Genomic DNA, 17,301 nt, shown 5'->3' on the forward strand with positions numbered 1-17,301 from the left:
CTTTTCAGCCCGGCGGCTCGTATCTCCTCGGAGGGCACTGCAGCCAGCTCCTCCATCTCCTCAAGGTCGTCGTCGTCATAAGTTACCTTGTCGTCCTCATCGAGCCTGATTACCTCGGTAGGCTCGTCATCGGATATCTCTATAGGATCATCAGGAATTGGAACAACGTCGCTCATATGGACACTGCTGCTATCAGTGTTAGAGTCAGAGCCGGAGTCGGAGTCAGTGATGGCTAGGCTATGATATGGATCATTGTTCGGGAAGGCCATCGCTGAAAGGATTAAGGTTTAATTAGTGATAATATCGCTTTTTTTTTTTTTTTTTTTTCCTATCCCTTATTTTGGTCATTCCTATACTAGACCATTAGTTGCGATAAAGGTGTCGTGAAGACACGTGCACTCTCGTGTAATGCAAGTTTTGAAAACATGTCATGCATGAAAAACGTTTTCACGAGGGAATCTAAGGGGTTATAGTCTAGACTCATGGTTGAATCCTAGTTCGCTATAACCTTGGCTCTGATACCAGTCTGTCACACCCGGTCCATAGGCGGAAACAACCGGTGTGCGACTCATGAAAGGTTTTCGAGAGCGCGGTTAAGCAACAACTATATGATTAAATACATGAGGATTTCATTCATAATATAAGTTTTACAAAAATATCCATAAAAAGGTTTACATATAACATATTGAGATTTCACAGTTATGTCCTGCCGAAGGGAGATATAACCGTGAAAACTCCAAAATATAAAATCCTCATACATGAAATTTCCATAGTTAAACATAAAACCGTAGTGAGACACCGTGACCTCTCCACGTGGCTAAATACCTGAAAGACACGTAAAATAATTTAATCAGTATAAACTGAGTGAGTTCACAAGTTTTGTGACTCGGTAAAATGCTTTCTAATATAATTCTCATAACGTCATGAATGCAATATCCATGACTTGCAGTGTAACGTGAATACATGAGTTCGTAACCATTCCTTGACTATATATATACACCATAAAGTGAAATAGTTAGTCAAAGCATGGTTTTTATTGTTGTTTATTTGATGGAATGGGGGTAGGCGGCCATAGGGAATGGTTAGGAAGATTTTGCTTGATCTTGCAGTACTTTCAATATTGTGCCCATACCTTGGCAGGTAAAAGATAAGATCTTCCAGAAGCAGACTGGCTCATTTTGGGCGGAAGTATTCCCTTCCCGCAGGTCTTCCCGCAGGGTCTTCCCCGCAGGTCTTCCCGCAGGGTCTTCCCGCAGGTCTTCCCGCAGGGTCTGAGCACAGGGTCTTTGAGCACAGGGTCTTTGAGCACTTTGAGCACAGGGTCTTTGAAAAGGATTTTTGGTTTTTAGGGTTTTTCGCAAGGATTCTTCCCACGGGTTTCCCAATGTCACGCAGAGTTTTTCCACTATTCTGTTTGAACTTTGGGTATATTATAGATGATATGGAACCCGTATTTATTTTGGTTCCCGGTATGATGTATATTTAAATTTAGCCCGGAGTTATATTTGGTTAAATAGTGCTCCATATTGTAATCCTTTATGGATTGTTTAAATTATTAACTTCATATTATTTTTTACTAGTATACCTTTAATTCCTTCATAGTTTCATATCTTGGTCGTCTCACTGTATAATGTATCATTGGTTTGGCCGGTTCGGCGACTATATTCCATTATTTAAACGTTTATGGCGTTTTGGTCCTAATTAGAGTATTAGAACATTACTGGGCATGGTCTTACCATTACCCCTTATATTGGATCATAGGTATATATTTAGCTTGATATGTTTGTCACCTCTGACTATTACTGGGCTGTCTTTATCATATAGTCGTTCTCATCGGCACTTTATACAATCCTATAGGCATTACGACTGTTCTCGTTCACATTTCAAGTATACTATGGTTTATACGTCATATAACTTATATAATCAACACATAATTTAAATCAAGTATATAGATTAGAGTGTGAAATAATTACCGGGTGTCACAAAATCCGACACGAAAGTAGGGCCACCGGGTTCGGGGCCTTACATGTTGAAAGCCTTTGTGATCCAATTAAAACTGAAGTTGAGCAATCCATCAATGGAATCGGTCAAAATCAATGCTCCATTCTGGCATCCAAATTGGATGGTAAAAACTTAATCACTTTCTCGCTCTATTCTCGCCCGCAAGGGCTGATGCTGCTTGATTCTTTTGGTCACACCGACATCACCAGCTTCACTACCCATGACCTCCTAACCTTGTTCAACAAGGCCATTCACAAAGTCGGCTCTAAAAAAGTTTTCCAGATTGTTACTAGAACCTACCGTGAAGAAGCGACACGTTCACAATTTCCTAGTATTCTGTGGACCCCATGCACCTAGGAATAAGTCAGCCTTATACTAGAAGATTTTAGGAAACGCCCTTGGGTATACATGATTGTTGCGAGGGCAGGTCGCTTACACGGTTTATTTACAACCGCAACAACGTGCTAAGTTTGATGAGAAACAAAACCCGCGAGGCCCACATTGTTGTGATTGGCGATACCACCACTAACGAATTTTCTTACCTTGATGATTTAGAGTTTTTTGAAGGTTATTTATTTTTACCATATTTTTGTAAAATGAATTTCCTTCAATGTGCAGGGTTTGAGAGTTGAAAGAAAGATTGTTCGATCTGCAATTTAGTATCAGAATTAGCTCTCTATATAAATTTCCTTAACAGCATATATGATAAACTAGTAATTAGAAACAACTTGAAAACATAGCATATATTTATAGTTTTGTGCATTAGACTCTAGTTTAAGCAACTTACCTGAAAATCACCCTCAGCTCCTTCATCACCTAGTCCAGCATCTGTTTTGTAGCTCTCAATCTGCAATTTAGTATCAAGTTCAGATCGGCATATAAATTTCCTTATAAGTATACATAAAATCTTGTCAACAAGTTCCAACATCGTAAACCTCATTTTTATAGAATAACAAAATTTCGCAGGCCATATTATCTCGTCCAACGGCCTGTAGCATCTTTTGAATCATCAGCAGCTTTATAGATGGCAGAAATCTGCTGTAGCTCACTCGCAATGTCTTCAACCTTCTTGCATTCTCCATTACACAATCGAGTGCCTCTTTATCTGGCCCATCAAAAAGATCATGAGGATCTTTAACCTCCAATGTCCTCAAACATTCTATCAAGGATCTGGGTATACCGCCTCTCCCCCAGTCAGAATCCCCTAACTAGTGTTATTTGATCATGAAAGAACGTGATTAAGAGCAACCAAAATAAATGCAGAAAACTATATTGAGGCGGGGTAACAGTTTTGGATACAAACCTTCCCAAACGACAAATGCTTTAGAGCTGGGCAGCTGTCCAAGACATGGAACACAATTTTCAAGCCACGACGGTTCACGCCAAGAAACACCAAGCTCGTTAGGTTCAGTAAAGGTTTCAGCACCGGAGCATAACGATGTAACTAGTTAAAAACATTAATCATGATTTTGTGTGAAAAAGAAAAGAAAAAAAGAAAACTTAAAAACGACAAATGGAAAGCTTACATAACAGCAGTCATATAGCTTCAAACAATTCAACAAAGGCGCCTCATTTATGATGTTGCACTCTACTAGCGACGTGGGCATGAGCTAACGAGTTGATGGTATTTAACCTTGGAAGACATACAAGACAATCCTTTTGCCACTCGCCTATGAACTTGTGAACATGCAGTCTTAGCTTAACCATCGACGTGCAACTGAAAAAACTTGCAGGCAACGAAGCTCGTCCACTTCGAGAACGAGTTCATGAATGTGTCGCGACGGGGCCATGCCCACCTATTCATCCAAAGGGACCTGTCTTGGCAGTCTGAAGGTTGCACAGAATTTCTCTAAAGGGCCTCCTACAAGTTGTAGGGATCTCATCAGCTGGTTACCAAAGCCGGCAAGGTGTTCATTGTCATCACACGAAGGTTTGTCCTCCAAGTATATTCTGAAACACTTCATCCAGCTCTCCTTCCAGTCACTCGAGAGAGCAGATGTTTGAACTGCCGTGAGTGATGGTATACATGATGGGATTTGAGTCCTGATCTCAAGGGGCAGATCGGACAGAAGATCGGAGGTTCCTGCCAGTTATAAACATGTTTTAGACCGTATTGATGATGTAACAACAAAACCCTAATTTGGTATACCTATTAACGCCATAAAAAGCCCCCAATATGGCATAAAACATACAAAAACCGTAATTTTGCAGAAACGGTAACATAATAATTTGGCAGTTTAGACATGTTCATTGATGAGATAAGAGCAAGTGTTTCAAAGTTTTTTCCACACCTCATAAATCTTTCAAATGGTATCTACATCTCGGTCATGTTAAATGCAAGCATACATATTAACATAGAAACATATATATATAAATAAAAACCCAATTTGGCAGAAATCATATAGAAACAGTGATTTTGCTAACATAATAATTTGACAGTTTAGACATGCTGTATTGATGACATCACAAGAATACCCTAATATGTAGACCTGGCAATTGTAATGTGAGTAATTTTGGGTTGATTTGGACAACAAATATAAATTGATGGGTTCACTTGGGTTAAGCTATTTTTCCAAAGGGGTTATGATGCGCAAGTTAAAAATTTAAGAACAAACCTTACGGATCAGGATGGGTCGCCCTTATATACTAAACATGTCAGGATGGGTGCCCCTAAAAATGGAACGGGTCTTCAACTTTCACGTCATCACACAGCAACACAAGACTCCGACTCCGTGAACAATACTGAACAACTCCCTCGGGTTAAAATTCCGCAACCGCATCCGGCCAAACGCTAGCTCAACTCTGAAATCTGGAGACCACCATTACAGTCTCTCTCTCTCTCCGCATTTTTAACCCAACCCATTTTGTGGTAAACGCATCCTGACCTTGTTTCTAAATTACCAATCTTGACTCATACCCATTTTGACTTGTTTACCCAACCCAACCCGACCCGACCCACTCATCTTGCAAGGTCTAGAACTAATATATATATATATATATATATAACATCACAAAAAATCGCCAACACTAGTTTGGATAAAAAAAACTCCCAAAGACTTTATAGAGAACATCTATTTGGTAAATATTTTTTCCACCTCACACTAGTTTGGAAAAAAAAAACTCCCAAAGACAGACATGTTGAGTACTAGCAACAACATAATGAGCCAAATTACCGAGCTTGTACCATTTCTAATTTTTTAAACAATGTATATTATTTTCTCCTACATGATATTTGGCAGCTACTGTGCACGTAGTAGCAGTTTTGAAATACTCAGATGTTATCTAAAAAAAAGCTAATACCCATTGCTAAAATCTAATCTTATATGAAAAAGATTCAAGCTTTTCAAGAAAATGAGACTGAGAAATTATTTTTATTTTAAATCCCAAATAATGCCCATTGTAAGAAAACTTTTACTTCTCAATAACATCTTTATTAATCAATGAGGAGACGCTTCATTGGCAAACGTCAAAGGCAAAGCCTTTCTACACCTGAGATTGGTAAAGGAAGATCTTGGGTTCAAGTCCCACAAACGACAATAATTAAAAGTAATTTTGCCATTAAAGCCCTTCATTAAAAAATACAAAAAAACAACTCAGCCAATAGGTGAAAACTATAAATACTCATTTAACTGTAGTTGAGAATAGGGCTGTTCAAAAAGCTCGAGGCTTGAAGCTCGGGCTCGTGACTCGCTCGATAAAAGCTCGAATAAGCCTGGCTAAAAAAACTTGATTTGAAACATTCTGAGTTGAGTTGGCTCATTTTTGTAATCAAGCTCGGCTCGACCTAGGCACGGCTCGATCATGGCTCGGCTCGTTGGCTCGATTTAAATCTCGTTTAGCTTCAAACTCAAGGTAGAGCCTTAGCTGAGATGCCTCATTTAATTTCAAGCCCGAGCTCGAAACCACTCTGGCTCGACTCGGGCTCGACTCGTGAACAGCCCTAGTTGAGAAGCACAAAACCCGTATTATCGTAACATCTAGCTTGACATTTCAGATGAAATTAATGTTCATAGATCAGATGAAATTAATGTTCATAGATCAGTAAATATAATGTTTAATTCTTCTTGGTGTCATAAATTCTTATTGAATATTATGATTAAAAAAATAATTCGTTTGCAAGCCTTTTGTGATGATAAATAGATTTCAACTGATATATGTTTTGATAAATGTTTAACCTAAACACAATACAAGAATGAAGAAATACAAATCGTATCTAGAACAATAACAAAATCTCACAATAAAGTGTCGACAATCTCTACATCACATTTAGCCTACAACTCAACACGAAGAACAAGACCGCAACAAACGCTTTGAACTAGTATGAACTCAGAGGCGATATAATTAGTTGTAAAGAGATGAGACTGGAATGATAAATTCATCCATTGATCCATATATACCAAGACTTTTGAAAAGTCAAAGCAGCTAGCAATCACACCGATCGATTTCAACACTTCTATCACTTCAGCCTTTTATCTTTGCAGCTTTACCAATCAAGCCTTACTCCAACTTCTACTGAATGACCCTTGAAACTTCAGCACCAGTGCACTGGACCCTTGAGATTTTACTAGACTAGCTTGTTATTCTCGTCCAATCACAAACTCTGTCTATTTTTGTCAAATGAAATTCTAAGAGTGTCTTTTGAGGTTTGAAAACATGATATTTTAAGAGTGTTTCGCTTGTGGCTTGAAAAATGAGTGAATGGAGATGAAATTTAAAACAATGAATTAATTTTGATTAATTATATTACTATAATTTTGAATTATTTTATTAGCAATAAATTATAATGCATGTTATTTATGGAAAGGAATCTTGTTTTAATATACATACATACATACAATTGATATAAATTAAATCATTGTATCGCTAAATCGGATGTGTAAATTTTGTCGTATTGATGAGTTTAATTGGTCAATCTAAGCATAAACCAACGCACATATTTAATATTCTGTAACATGATATTATTTTATTTGAGAAAACTCACTAACCTTTGTATTGACGTATTTTAAACGTGTTTTTTTCTGGTAAATGAAGATCGTAAGATTCACGACGGAAAACGTGGGAAAAATGTTGTATTATTCATGACACTCGATAGTTGGAGTAGTTTGTTTTTAAATAATTTGTGTATTTATGAACACATTTTCAATTTTATGTTTTAAATATTAAATTAAAGTCCAACAACTTATTATATTGTGTTTGAAATTTTGAATGTTATTGGATGAACGTCCAACATCGTCAAAATTAACTAATTATGTCTTCCGCTGCTAAGTTAATAATATCGAAGTGTGACAAAAGTGCTCACGGGGTTGAATTAAGGGTGGATTTGGCCCGCCGAGAACATCCCCCTAGGTGATTTGGGGCCGAAGAAAACCTTCCTGGTCGGCATAACTACCCCGAAAGTATTGGAAGAACAAAGATCAAGTTGTTCATGACGGGTGGAGGAGCAAGAATGATGATGAAAGATGTGTGGGAGCACCACCTTGTCCTCTTTGAGATTGTATGTTCCGGTAAAGTACTCGGTATACCTTAACAAATTTCTGTCTTTATATTAAAGAGAAGCTTCCTTTTGTTTAGTAAGAACATGATAAAACTAACGTAAATACACATGCAAATAAAATCGTTAAAAAACGAAGCACTAAATTTATTATGATGTTATGTAATAAAGGTTAAATATCATGCGAAATTAACAAATTCAGTCTAAAAGAAAATCCGGTAATTAGTCCTAAAACAACAATGTGTCTAACCAACAAGCACTTGCGGTGTGGAAAGATGGATCTGGTTTTGCTGACTTGGTTCTTTCTCTCTTTATTAACGTGGGGGAGCACTTTTTCTAAAAGAGAGGTCGGAGGGGAGGAGGGTTCTGAAAACAGCCTCAATATTAAACAATGTCTCAGGAAAGTCAGGGATGGTCATTTCACAGTTGCAGTCAAGGTATTATGCTCAAGTGGGGTTGCCCCTCTCGGAGATTCAACCATAAAAGCCCTCATTGATAAACACCCAGTGGTGCCGCCTCCGTCCTTGCCTTCTAGCTCTGTCGTCCTGCCTACTCTCTCTGTGGATGGGGACTGTGTGCTTAGATGTATCCGATCATTTCCTAAAGGGACCTCATGCGGGAGAGACGGGATGCGGGCGCAACACTTGTTGGACGCTCTTAGTGGTGAGGGATCAGTGACTTCCATGGGTCTGCTCTCAGCCATCACTGAAGTCGTCAACCTATGGCTAGGGGGTCTGTGCCCCAAGGTGCTCGCTGAGTTTATTGCTTCGGCCCCCCTTACCCCTTTATTAAAGCCGGATAATGGAATTCGGCCCATTGCTGTGGGGGCTATCTGGCGTAGGTTTGTTTCTAAAGTGGCTATGAAGATGGTTGGGAAGGAAATGACTCAGTATTTAGGGGACTTTCAGTTTGGGGTGGGGACCCCTAATGGGGCAGAGGCGGTGCTTCACAGCGCGAACCGGTTTCTTAACTCCTTTCACGCGGACGGCTCTTTAGCTATGCTTACCGTGGACTTCTCCAACGCCTTCAATATGGTCGACCGCACAGCCCTTCTCCGAGAGGTTCATCATCATTGCCCGTCTATCTATCTATGGGTCCAGTTCCTTTATGCCCAGCCGGCTAGGTTGTACGTTGGTGATGACTGTATAGGGGCTACTACTGGGGTTCAGCAGGGAGACCCCCTTGGGCCCCTCCTCTTTGCCTTAGCATTACACCCTCTTGTTCTCCGGGTACAAAATGACTGTAACCTCCCATTTCATGCTTGGTACTTGGATGATGGGACTATTATTGGTGGTGCCAACGAAGTCGCTAAAGCCCTAGACATTATCAACTCGGAAGGGCCATCATTGGGGCTGCAACTTAATATTAAGAAAACCGAGGTTTTTTGGCCAGCGTGTAATGGGGTGAAAGTCAAAGATGGGTTCTTCCCTAGTGGGATTGGTAGACCAGAGAGAGGGGTAAAGCTCCTTGGAGGGGCTGTTAGTCGAGATCCCTACTTTATTAAGGAGTTGGCGAGGCGGAGAGCATCTCGTGCGGTTGATCTTATGAAACTCTTACCTTGCCTTAGGGATCCCCAGAGCAAACTCCTCCTGCTTAGGTCTTGCATGGGGGTTGCTAAGTTGCTTTTTGGGTTACGAACATGCCACCCCCATATGATGGATGATGCGGTATCCTGTTTTGATAAGGGGCTACGAGAAGCCATCGAAGACATAGTTGTATGTGGAGGCCCGTTCTTTGGTGATCTTCAATGGCGACTTGCATCTTTACCGATGTGCTTAGGGGGTTTAGGCCTTCTTTCGGCTCATGATGTTGGGGTTTACGCTTTTGTAGCGTCGAGGGCTCAGTCTTGGAAGCCACAGAATCACATCTTAAGGAATAGCGGAGTTGTCGACCTAGACCCAGACTACGTGCAGGCCCTGGAACGCCTAAATGGCGCTCTCCCAGACTTTGACATTGGCGGTTTCTCTAATATGGACACCGCCCCACCAAAGCCTCAAAAAACTTTGGCGAATGCCTTTTTTGGAAAAATCGCTCAGAGCCTGGGAGAAGTTTTTGGATTGTCCCCCCGACAGAAGGCGGTTTTTGAATGCTTACAAGGTCCTCAAGCCCAAGATTTTCTGACCGTTATCCCGATTGATGGCTTGGGCCAAAGCATGTCTGCGGTCGAGTATAGGGTCATTCTTAAGTACCGTTTGATGGTCCCAATGTACCCAGAAGACGAAACATATCCGATCTGCCGTAAGACCTGCCTGAATAAATTCGGAGAGCATGCGGTTCAATGCAAGGAGATGCCTGGGTTCAAATACCGACATGATTGGGTGCGGGACGTTCTTTGGGACATCTTAAGGCGAGCTGGGATATCAGCTAAAAAGGAAGCCCCCGTAAACTTCCTTACAGACCCCACGGAAGGGAGATCCACTCTACGACCGGCAGATTTGCTCATCTTTGGTTGGGCCGGGGGAAAACACGCTTGTGTTGACCTCACAGGGGTATCTCCCTTAGCTGGTTTGAGGGATAATGGGTTTGTAGCTGGGCAAGCAATGAAAAGGGCTGAAACGAAGAAGGTGGAAAAACATGCTAAAGCCTGCAAAGAGAACCAACATGTTTTTGTCCCTCTGGCTTTTGATACATTTGGCTCCTTGGCACCGGAAGCTATCCGTTTTCTAACCAGGGTCCAACAGGTTGTGCATAGCAATCTGTCGACTCCAAAGGGGCAGTGGTATGTCTTTAGCATGTTAGGGTTTGCAATTCAGAAAGGGGTGGCGGCGCAGCTTGTTGCCCGCCTACCTGCTATATTGATGTAATATCTATGTTTCTACATATTGGATAATCTAGCTTTTATTAATAAAAAGGAGCAATTTTTGGGGAAAACCAACAAATTAACAAAAAAAAAACTATAATTAATCTTATAATTTTTATTGCAAGGAAGTTAAACAAATATACTTTCCTTGCAATACTAGTTACAAGTGATTTAAATTTGGTATGATTTACATAATATTAATTAAAAGTCATTAGATAACTACAAATCCGCTAATTATCCTATCGAACTAGTGTTATAAATAAGCAACTCACCCTAATTTGATCTCATATTATATTCTTTTGTCTGGTCTCTATTCCCATCAAAGGAGAAATATCAAATACTCATGAAAATCGGAAGCGGAGGGTTCGGTGTCGTCTGGAAAGCGATGAACAAGCAGACCGGTGAAGTGGTTGCGATCAAAGAACTCAAAGAAGAAAGGTACAACACGATTGAAGAGTGCATGAAGCTGAGCAGAGAGGTGAGATCACACATCAAGATGAACAATCATCCGAATTTCGTAAAGCTAAAAGAAATAATACTCAAAAAGAACATATCTACGAAATTCGAACAGAGCCGTTTTCTGAACCCGAGATCAGAAACGTGTGCTTCCAAATCCTTCAAGGTCTTGCGTACATGCACCACAATGGTTACTTTCAACGTGATAAACCTTTTACATCAAATTCAGTTTTCCAATTGTATGCCCGAATGGAGCATTGCTTCTGACCAGAAGCGAACCATTGATTCATTCCTCTACTTGATTATGATTTTGATTTTGCAAAGAAACAAGAGACTCACTGTTTTGATTCCTGCAATTTCTTCAGCCAATTTGGCATTATTTGCTTCTTCCTCGGCCATGCTCTGTTTCATCATGTTAATAGCTTATGCGCTTGATTTTAGACTTTTACCGACGACACCACATTTTCCACAAGCGATGTGAAGTCAGATTTTTCCAATTCTACAAGTTTTGAACAATCACCACACTCTAGGCACTTAAGGTAATACATTTTGCTGTTTATATCAATTTTAATACAATAGCTTCATGCTGAATTATAGTCTCATTGATGTCCAGGTGGAGCATCAGAAGAATAAGATGACGCCATTATTATAGCAGTTTGGTTTTCGAAGTTGTTAGGAGCCTGAAAATATATCTCCGTTTCGCAACCAAACTCTTTCTTATCAATAGATCGGGTCATTAGGAGCCCGAAAATATAAGTTTTTTCAAGAAAAAAGAACCACAAATTTTAACATCACCAAGAAGTAAGCTTTTTTGCGAAAAATATCAAATCACTGAAAATAGGTTGGTTGGAGCTCAAATCTTCATGTGAGTCACATGAGTAGTCTCCAAATACCCCAGTCTATCAATCTAAACAACTAGACTTCACAATGGAGCATGCTGGAGTATGAATGGAATCTCGCTGGTTCTCCAAATTGATGAAACTTGTTGAAGAGATGATAAACATAACAATCTACTGATCCATAAAAAAAAGTTAGTGTTTGAAGGTGGCCGGAAATTGGCTAGACCGTCGTGTCTTCGCTGTTGAACCACTACCAACCGTCTTGCACCCTACCGACCTCGTCGGAAATCTTTCTCTCTCTCTCTCTACATTTTTAGAGGTTGCTTTTTTTCCAAATTGAAAAAATAGAGTGAAAATAAAAAAGAAATGAAATGAAAAAACTTTTATTTATTTCTCCTTTCTCTTTAAGACTATCCACAATGCGCCGCTACTCCTTCCTCCTGTGATGATGTGGTAAATATCCATACTTTCAGGCGCGTTGAAGGTCATCCGAAGGAAAGGACCCACACGGGAGATTCGAATGCAAGGGCGCTAGTATTTCGGTTTTTGTGCCAACGTTTGAGCCATTTGCTTTTATTTTTCATTTTATATTTCAACTAAAGTTTTAGCTTTGTTTTAGAAACCTTCATTCAGCTTTAATAATGGAGAAAATTTTAAGGAAGAAAATGACTGATAAAGGTGAAAAGTATAAAGGTTTTTGTTTTATTATTGTAAGTTTTATAATCACCCCTTTTATTTTGAAGTAAATTGTATACAACCCTTCAAATTTTAATGATAAGACATTTTGTTACATGTGTAAAATTTATTTTAATATTATTGAAAGTTTTTATTTGTTTATTTATCTTTTTTTTTTGAAAGGCTTATATGTTTATTATCGAAAGTTTCAATGCAATTCTACGTTTTATAGTTTTATAACTTATTTTGCTTTTAATTCAAAAATGACTTATTTATTTGCATTTATTATTCACTCATTTAAGTACATTTTAATAAATTAAGTAAGGGCTGTGTTATTAAACAAATGTCAACAAAAATAAGAAGTGTGAGAAATTATAATTAATTGGCATACGTCAAGTCAGGATTAAGGGAAAAATGATATAAAAATAATTATACACATTTTACCTCTCAATATGCAAGTCACATATTAATACCCTCATCATTTTAAAACGTTTATAACTTTTCCATATAATATTTAAAAAAAAATTCACCATAATAACAAACGTTTTTTTTATCTTTAATATGAATATAATTTTGTTAAATAGAAATTTAAAAGAAAATTACGTCATTGTGTCTTTTTGCTTACCATTGTGTCTTTTTTTATCATTGTGTGTTTTGGTTTGTCATTGTGTTTTTTTTTTCGTCATTGTGTCTTTCAGCTTATCATTGTGATTTTTTAAATACTGATAACAACGTTGTGTAATAATAATATGTAGATATAATGGAAAAATACCATCAAATTATCTAATATATATTACACAATAACCTGAAACGTAAAACACTTTGATGAATACATATAAGATAATGATCTGAAACGTAAGACACAATGGTAAATACATATAACACAATAACCTGAAACGTAAAACACAATGGAAACTACATATTACACAATGACTTAAGCGTAATACATAATGAACACAATACTATTTGTCTCAAATTAAGTGAATGCTACATGTCAATTCCAAACAAAAGACAATGAACGTATTATAGAAATGACTAAAACAAAATGATAAGTAGAAATGCAAATGTGGAGCACAAAGGCACAATGACTAACAAAAAGACACAATGATGTAATCTTTGTTTTAATTTTTATCTTCAATATGAGTATAAACTGAAAAGCGTAATGACCAAAAACTATAACACAATGCATAGAAAAACCCAATTAAAAACACAATGAACAACCAAATAACACAATATAAAAACCCACTAATTTTTTTTATTTTTATATAACAATAATACAATATGATATCAATATTAAAGATAAAAAAACGTTTGTTATTATGGCGAACATTTTTTAAAAAAATGTCAAATGAAAAGGTTATTGACGTTTTATGATAATGGAGGATTTGACATATGCTTTGCATAAGGAGAGAGAAAGTTATTATAAGTGGGTTATTACTTTAATGCTTTTCTTATCAGTTGTTATTATTAAATTAATCTCCACCATCTAAATCTAAAAGAATTATTCTCACTTTTCTTATTTTTGTTATAATTTGTATTTTAACTTTACCTTAAAATTTAAATACATTTTTCATAATAACCCCTTAGGGTTTTTTTTATTTTGAAAAAACTGAATATCAATATTAATAGGCCCGATAAAAAAACCAATTCTATAGAATCCAATTAAAAAGAAAATCCGTCGTATAGATAATGCAATCTATGTTTTTACAGTTTTTAAAATTTAGTTTACTTTTATTTTAGATATTATGTATTTAATCATCTAGTTATTGTAATCTTTTATATAATAAAAACCATATTTTAATGACATCTTGTCGCTATAGTTTTAGATTTAAATGTGTTTTCAAGTTCATATTTTACTGACATCTTGTCGCTGTAGTTTTAGATTTAAATGTGTTTTCAAGTTCTTTCAAAAAGTTTTGACGAACTCATATCGTTGCTTACAGTTTTTTTCTTTTTTAACTTTCATTTTTGTTATTTCTTTACAAAAATCACGTTGTAATTACCAAGAATGTGAACAATCAGTTCGCGCCCTGACATTTCCGCTTTAGGTTGGTGTGTGATAGTTGTCGGTGTAATTCACGCCACTAATAACAAGTCAATAATGGTACCTTGTCTATAAATATTTTGTCAAAACTGTTTTTAAAAACTTAAAATTAATCTCCAATAAAACAAAAACCATATTTTATCGATTACATGTCGTCTCCACAGTTTTAGATTTACATGTATTTGAAAGTTCTTTCAAAAAAATTTGAGGAACCATATCGTTGCTTAAAGTTTTGTCCTTTTTAACCTTCATTTGCTATTCTATTTTAAATAAAAATCACGTTGCAATTACAAAGGATAAAAACAAGTGAAAAAGGATACATACATACCAGTCTCAGTGACAAGTCATCAGGATAATCTAGACAAAATAAATAAAAAATTGACGTACCATATACCGATGACTAGTTGTCGCTAGAGACCTCTTATACCGAAGACATGTGTCGTTGGGATAGGGTCTACTAGTCAATCAATTTTCTTACAGAGTTACATGGACATTGTTAGCAGTCCTTAATCCGAAACCCTATAACGTACAACAAATTCATCATAAAAGCGTTTGCAAACCACTATTATAAACCACATAACTAGCTAAAATCCATAATAAATAAACTGATAATAAGAGTTGGACCCGTAGCAACAGTTGCTATGAATTTAAATGTAAGGGTGGTGGGAGTGCCCTCGGGGCAGAATTAGGTTGTTCGGCTCCGTGGGAAACACCGCCCGGGGTGGTTCGAGCTTGAAGAAAACCTCCCCGATTGGCATGGCTACCTTAAATCCTGGAACAATAAAGAACAAGTTGTTCCCGAAAGAGTGGAGGAGTGGTAAGGATGGTGAATGATGTATGAGAACACCACCCCATTCTCTTAAGGGCTAATTGGAACCATCTTGCTAGGTATGTGTTAATAAGTTTCTATCTTATCTTTATAATATAGAGAAGCTCCTATTTATTGAAAGAATGAAGAGATAACCTGAAAAAACATATGCAAATAAAATCGTTAAGAAACAAAGAACCCTCTTTAATTCATTTTTACTAAACATACCCCCTCCCTCAAGTATATTAACACAATTTAGACCTTTTGTTTGTTTATTATTTTTTTTTGTCATTTTGTTATATTTTATTATCATTATTATTTTTATAAAAGCATTTTTTTTCTATATTTATTTAACAATTTTTTTTCTGTTTATATTTAAAAGCCTTTATAAAAAAATAAAGAAACGTTTAATAAGATCTTAAAGAAATAAAATAATAAAATCAATAACAAAAATATATAAAAAAAAACTGTACAATAAAAACTTAATAGTTTTTTGTTTGATATTTTGAGAAAATATAAAATAAAATAAAAGGGACTAACATGTTAATTACTAATGTTAAGAGAAAATGAAAGTTCAGAAGTTGGGGGGGGTATGGATAGCAAGAGAGGGGGTACGTTTAGCCTGACCCGAAACAAAACACTATATTCTACGACATCTAACACTAACAAAGAGCTTTATTTAAAATTCAAATAATTAATCAAGAAATTATTTTTAGAAGTTTATTGTGATGTTACCTAAGTAAAGGTTAAAAAACATACAAATTTAATCTAAAAAGTTCACAAAATCCTAAAACAACAGTTAAATCTAACAAACAAACAGGGAAAAAAATGTAATTAATCTTTATAAATTAAACGATAATCTTTTATAATATCAGAATTTTAAAAAAAATATACTTTACTTGCAGTAAAAATTATTACATTGAGATTTAAAATTGGTAATACATAAATCATTAGATTAGATAACTTTTAAATCCGCTACATATCCGATATTCAACTAGTGTTATAAATAAACAACAAACCCTAACTTGATATCATATTATTATTCATATATCTTCACCACCACACTACTGTCGATATTCAAATATCACGTTACATATTCTTCGATTCTCTATACACGTACAATGGAGAAATATCAAATAATCAAGCTAATTGGAGGAGGAACGTTCGGTGTCGTCTGGAAAGCGATGAACAAGCAGACCGGTGAAGTGGTTGCGATCAAGAAAGTCGATAAATACAACACGATGGAAGACAGCATTAACCCTCCAGAAGTGAGATCACTCACCAAGATGAACAATCATCCGAATATCGTTAAGCTTAAAGAAACAATAAGAGACGAAGAAGACGGCATGTTGTTCTTGGTACTTGAATACATGGAATATGATCTCGACACACTTATGGATGAAATTCGAACAGAGCCGTTCTCTGAACCCGAGATCAGAAACATGTGCTTCCAAATCCTTCAAGGCCTTGCGTACATGCACCACAACGGCTACATTCACTGTGATCTAAAACCCGCAAACATTCTTGTTTCGAAGAATAATGTGGTAAAGATTGGTGATCTTGGTTCGGTCCGTGAGGCGAATAGTGCACAGCCATATCAAGTTACAACGCTTTCGTATAATGCACCCGAGGTTTTTCTGCGTGCGCCTGCTTACGACTCTTCTGTAGATATGTGGGCGGTTGGTGCCATAATGACCGAGTTATACATCAATGAACCGGTGTTTTATTATGAAGGAGATGTATTGGTTAAAATCTGTAGTGTGTTGGGCACTCCGACAGATACTACATGGGCGTCGGGACTGGATCTCGCTAGAAACATATGTTACAAGTTTCAAGACTTCCCTGGTGTGCGGTTTTCTGAGTTGTTGTCGAGTGCAAGCCCTGATGCGGTTAATCTGATCGCTTCACTTCTTTCTTGGTGTCCAAGTGATAGGCCGACGGCCATGCAGGCGCTTCAACATCCTTTCTTTCATGGTTGTTACCACGTGCCACGCCTCGAAGTGTTTAATCGCGCTAAGCAAAGGCCAAAGGGAGACGTTGAAGGAGACAAGAAGTTTAAGAAGTTGCGCGAGTGGGTCGGAAAGAGGGGATACATATGAGATCAGGCTGCCATCCTTCAAGCATTGAATCTCTTTTGAGTTTATGACGTAAAAAGAAGTATGGAGTAATAGAGCTTAACAACAGAAA

General features: G+C 37.1%; 1 pseudogene; it reads left to right on the forward strand.

Moving 5' to 3' along the window:
- The first annotated feature begins 15,985 nt into the window (after positions 1–15,985).
- Positions 15,986–17,301, forward strand: LOC143554262 (cyclin-dependent kinase F-4 pseudogene; annotated as a pseudogene).

This window comes from Bidens hawaiensis, unplaced genomic scaffold (genome assembly GCF_021521415.1).
Source record: "Bidens hawaiensis isolate Kalapana, Puna unplaced genomic scaffold, B.hawaiensis_p1.1 tig00017574_1, whole genome shotgun sequence".
NCBI lineage: Eukaryota > Viridiplantae > Streptophyta > Magnoliopsida > Asterales > Asteraceae > Bidens > Bidens hawaiensis.